The following is a 6101-nucleotide window of genomic DNA, read 5'->3' as shown; positions in this document are numbered from 1 at the left end:
GTCACTCACAGAGAGAGAGAGAGAGAGAGAGAGAGAGAGAGAGAGAGAGAGAGAGAGAGAGAGAGAGAGAGAGAGAGAGAGAGAGTATTATTTAGGTATAGAAATATATGTAGGCTATATTTATATATATGTATGTATATATATATTTATATTTATATAGATAGATACATGTACAGTATATATAAACATATACCGATATATATATATATATATATATATATATATATATATATATATATATATATATATATATATACACATATGTATATATACTTCGCTCTATCTTGAAGTTTTAATTGAACACTTTTCCATTCATCATCTCTTACTTCACGTTTCATAGTCCTCAGCCATGGTGGCCTGAGTCTTCCAACTCTTCTAGTGCCTTGTGGAGCCAAGTTAAAATTTTGGTGTGCTAATCTATCCTGGGAAGTGCGAAGAGCATGGCCAAACCATCTCCATCTACCCCTCACCTTGATCTCATCCCCATATGGCACTCGAGTAATCTTTCTTATAGTTTCATTTATAATCCTGTCCTTTCATTTAACTCCCAATATTCTTCTGAGGGCTTTGTTCTCAAATCTACAAAATCTGTTGTATATTGTTCCATTGTCATACCACGACTCATGTCCATACTGTAACACTGATCTCACTAAACTGATATACTGAAAGCCTGATTTTTTTTATGTAATTTCTGGCTATTTGATTTCCATGTTTTACTTAATGTAGCCATTATCTGATTTGCTTTTTTCAATCTTTCTCTAAACTCTTAATTCTAAAGACCCTGTATTGGAGATCAGAGTTTCTAAATGTTCAAATTATTCTACCTCATTAATCCTTTCACTTTCTAATGATATATCATCTTCCATTGCATATTCCGTTCTAATCGTCTCTGTCTTTCTTTTATTTATCTTGAACCCAACCTCATGTGATATTTCATACATTCTGATAAGCTAACTTTGGAAATCCTGTGGTGTTCTATTGATAAGGTCAGCTTCATCAGCATACTCTAGGTCAGCTAATGTCCTATTACCAATCCAGTTCAATACTTCTCCACCATCCCCAACTGCTCTATGCATTACAAAATCCATGAGGAGGATATACAACATAGGTGACAACACATTCCCTTGGAGTACTCTGCTGTTCTCTGGAAATTAATTTGATAGGACTCAACTAACATTAATTTTGCATTTGCTATGGTCAGGAACAGGCTTAATCAAATGTACATATTTAAGAGGAACTCCGTAATAACGTAGGACTCTCCACAAAATCGGCCGGTGTACACTATCAAAGGCTTTTTTATAGCCCACAAATGCTATCAAAAATGGATTTCTATATTCTACGCATTGCTATACCACATGTTTTAAAATGAGAATTTGGTCAGTACAACTTCTACCTTTTCTAAATCCAGCTTGTTCATGTCTCAGCTTTTCCTCAAATTTTCTCTCTAGTCTCTTTAGAATGAGCATACTATATATTTTCATGACAACTGACGTAAGTGTTATGCCTCTGTAATAATTGCAATCAGTCAGATCTTTTTTTTTTCCATTTTCACCAACTCTTAACTCCCATTCATCAGGTTTTTCCTCTTTATGCCACATTCTACAAAATAAGCTTGTAAGTATTCCAGGGGTTACTTAATTTTCGGCCAATATCATCTCGGCAGTTATTCCATCGTATCCAGGGGCTCTCCATCTCTTGAGTTTTTTTAATTATAGCTTCGATTTCAAACACACTGAAAGCATTCATGGGCACATCAAGGTCTTCATCAGCTTCAGGTATATCAATCTAATTATTCCCTTCGTATCTCCTATTCATAACTTCTAAAGTGTTCCATCCAATGCTTTCTTTTTTCCTCTTCTGCCTCTTTTTTGATTGGTATATGCCTCATCTTCTTTGCCTCCCTGGAGATTTCATTAATAATTCTGAGTGTTACTTACACCATAACCATTCCCTAAATTCATAGCTTTGTCAGCCTCATCTGCTTCCGTTTAATATTCATCACATTTAAATTATTTTACTAATAAATATGATCATTATAAAGAATGTAGCCTGCATACAACAGGGGATATAATTTTGAACCTGTCTTACCCTTGAGTAGACTAAGTCACAACATGGTAGAGGTAGACGAAGATAGATTTAAATGGCGATGTTACAGAAAAAAAGTCTTGTAAAAGACTATTGTCAACTATTTTCCTTCGAATCAATTTATATTTCACTCAAAGAATGTTGGAAATGTTTAATTTATATTCATCGATGTGTTTTGCCTCGAGTTTTCAGTTAAAAAAATAGTTAATACTTTTAATTGCTTTTATTTTTTTCATTGCATCCGTTTTTTTAAAAAGATTATTAACTACTGATTACATTGGCACAATGTTTCCTCATAAAATTGTATATTTCTCGAATATTTTCTGTATTCAATTATGTTGTTCGGTAGAGTAATTCTTAGTGAAATGCCTACTGGATTCTACTGTCTCGTATTTGTTGGTTTTAAATGGTGACCAAATATCTCTCTTATATTTGGTTTTATCACCACAATACAAATTGAAGTGCTATGTTAAATCATATCTATCTCCTTTCGACGAATAATGGTGCAACAACAAAGCTCAAACTTGCAGCAAATGGTTTTGTGTTTATTTTAATTACTCATTTCTTCTCAAATAGATTATTGATTTCCTTATTTCCTTACCTCACTGGGCTATTTTTTTAGGGGGGGGCCTTGAGCTTATACCATCCTGCTTTTTTTTAACTAGGGTTGTAGCTTAGCTAATTATACTAATGATAATAATAATAATAATGATAATTGTTATTACAATTGTATTTCAATATTTTCCAGTTACCATCGACTAAGATGAATACAATAGTATACCATTAAAGCTTATTTTCTATGATATTTATCCTTATTAGAAAACGAAGGTGTCTCTATTTAACTGGTAACTAAAGTATATTGGCTGACTCTGTCCAGTATTATTATTATTATTATTATTATTATTATTATTATTATTATTATTATTATTATTATTAATAAATGCTAAGCTACAACCCTAGTTGGAAAAGCAGGATGCTATAAGACCAGGGACAACACCAGGGAAAATAGCCCAGTGAGGAAAGGAAATAAGGAAAAATAAAATATTTTAAGAATAGTAACAATATTAAAATAAATATTTCCTATTTAAACTATAAGCACTTCAACAAAATAAGAGGAAGAGAAACTAGATAGAAGAGTGTGCCCGAGGGTACCCTCAAGCAAGAGCATTATACCTCGTTCATTATTATTATTACTAACCAAGCTACAACCATAGTTGGAAAAGCAAGATGATATACGCCCAAGGGCTCCAACATAGAAAAATAGCCCAGTGAGAGAAAAAAATAAGGAAATTAATAAATGCTATAAAAAATAACAATGAAATATTTTAAAAACAGTAACATCATCAAAACAGATATTTCACGTATAAACTATACAAAGACTTATGTCAGCCTGTTCAACCTAAAAACATTTGCTGCAAGTTTGAACTTTTGAAGTTCAACCTATTCAACTATCCGAGTTTGAATGGAGAAGGGGGGAAGGGGTACCTTATAACCTGCCAGTCTTTTTGTATCAATTAAGACAGTGGCTTTTAAAGAGTGAGTTCTTACCGACTCCATTCATATTTAAACTTAAGGGAATCCCAGTTGTATCGGATATTTTTAATTTGATTCAAAAGCAAGCATCCGTACTGGGTATTTTAATGCTATACAAATTAGGTTTTATCATTGAGATTAAGCTTCTATGATTGTTAATTGGTGCTGATTTAACTCTATATTTTACTTGAATGTTTCCTGACTTTCATCCAGGGGGATTGAGATTTCATGGGAAATCTATTGACAAAATTCTTTTCATTGGCACCTCGACTGTCCTTCAAGATTGCTGTACTTGAAAATCTCTAGGTAGTTACTGCTATGAAACTATTGCTTGGTTTAAGAAATTTAAGGGTTAAGGGCTTCATGTTTCATGTTTTCAGTAGGATTATATTATTTGTTAAAGTTCATCTTTGTGCTACTAGATTTTATAATTCAAGGGAGTGTTCAAGTTTTATATAAACTTTAATTATGAAGTTTTGGAGGTCGTTTACCTAAAGGGTTGTGGTGGCCTGTTGGTAGCGTCCTTGCCCGGTGATTGCCAGCCTGGGATGTTAGTCCCACTGAAATTCGTTAGTTCCTTTGGTCGCTGTAACCTCCCCATCATGTTGAGCTACGGATACGGGGTTTGGGGAGCCTCTAGGTCTACCTGCTGAGTCATCAGCAGCCATTGCCTGGCCCTCCGTGGTTCTAGCTGAGATATATAATGACTAAAATAATAATACCAATTCCCTAATATCGCAAGAGGGTCTGCCCCTCTCTTTTATTTTACTTCTCTTTCTCCCTATTTACTTAATCTTTCCCATCCCGAATACCTGCCTTTGAGCTCTAAACTGGATTGTATCCAGGGGAACTCTTCCTTTCCCCATATTCCCCACTTCCCTATTCTTATTATTATTATTATTATTATTATTATTATTATTATTATTATTATTATTATTGGATGGAGAGATTCTTCGGCGCTGCTCATATATAATATGGTCAGTCTCCAGGGCTTTGTCCTGCTCGATAGGGCAATGTTACTGTCCCTTGCCACTGATTCATGAGTGGCATTTAAACCTTCAAGTGCAAACTGTCTAGTTGAAGCAATCTAAACAGCAAATTCACTTCTTCTCATATCTTCATTTAGTTTAGCCATAGTGCGAAAGTAAGTGTTATGACAGTGGTTTCGGATATTTGGCATTCGACATGTTTGAAAACAAAAAAAATCTTATATATGACAGGAGCTTCAGATAATTGGCACACTGCAAGGAATGAAAGTTTAAAAACCGAAATACATTTATCAATACATTCTAATAAATCTTCTTATAATGAACAACGTTATCGTGGCCTTATTGGTAACGTCTCTGCCTGGTGATCACCAGAAGGGGATTCGAGTCCCGCTCAAACTCGTTAGTTCCTTTAGCGTCTGCGACCTTAGCATCTTTGTGAGCTAAGGATTGGGGGTTTTATGGGAGACTATAGCTCTACCCGCTGAGTCATCAGCGGCCATTACCTGGCCCTCCCTGGTCCTAGCTTGGGCGCTGATCATATGATATTTGGTCAGTCCCTAGGGTAGTGTCACTACCCGTTGTCTCTGTCATTCATTAGTGGCCTTTAAACGTATCTTGACTTGCCGTCCTCCAGCACGGGGCCATGGTTTCGATAAAATAATATCCTTAATGTATGAAGGATGAAATAGTGCCATAGCCTCTGTACTATGATATTCCACTGTCTGGGGTTAGAGTTCTCTTGCTTGAGGGTACACTGGGGCACACTATTCTATCTAATTTCTCTTCCTCTTATTTTTTTTAAAGCTTTTATAGTTTATTTAGAAAATATTTATTTCAATGTTACAGTTCTTAAAATATTTTATTTTTCCTTGTTTCCTTCCCTCACTGCTATTTTCCCTTTTAGGGCCCCTGGGTTTATAGCATTCTGCTTTTCTAACTATAGTCAATTATTTTTAGCGAGGCAGATTTGCACCGACTCGCAGGGGTGCCCTATTAGCTCTGAAAAATTTCTGATCGCTGATTGGTTAGGACAGGATAATTCTGACCAATCAGAGAGCAGGAAACTTTTCCGAGCTAAAAGGGCACCACTGCGAGTCGGTACAAATGCGCCTCATTAAAAGAAATTGAGTATAGGGTTGTAGCTTAGCAAATGATAATAATTATAGCAATTATAATAATAATAATAATAATAATAATGATAATGATAAAATAATAATAATAATAATAATATCAAGACATTTTCTCTTTATTACATAATGGCGAAGTAAAGAATAATAATTATGTGCCTGTGATAGCTAAAAGTGTAGAGCTTTGAAAAGACTGACACTTACAGCAGTAGGCTACTGAGTAAAAAATGTTAAGATTAGTAAAAAATCAAATTAAAAGAGAATTTTGAAAGAAAGTCAAACTTAGTATCTGGCTGAGTTTAGATTTCGCCAGTCGTCTCTATCTCGAGCTTTTAAATCAATACTTCTCCATTCATCATCTCCTACT

This window comes from Palaemon carinicauda, chromosome 31 (genome assembly GCF_036898095.1).
Source record: "Palaemon carinicauda isolate YSFRI2023 chromosome 31, ASM3689809v2, whole genome shotgun sequence".
NCBI lineage: Eukaryota > Metazoa > Arthropoda > Malacostraca > Decapoda > Palaemonidae > Palaemon > Palaemon carinicauda.
This window is presented reverse-complemented; position numbering follows the sequence as displayed.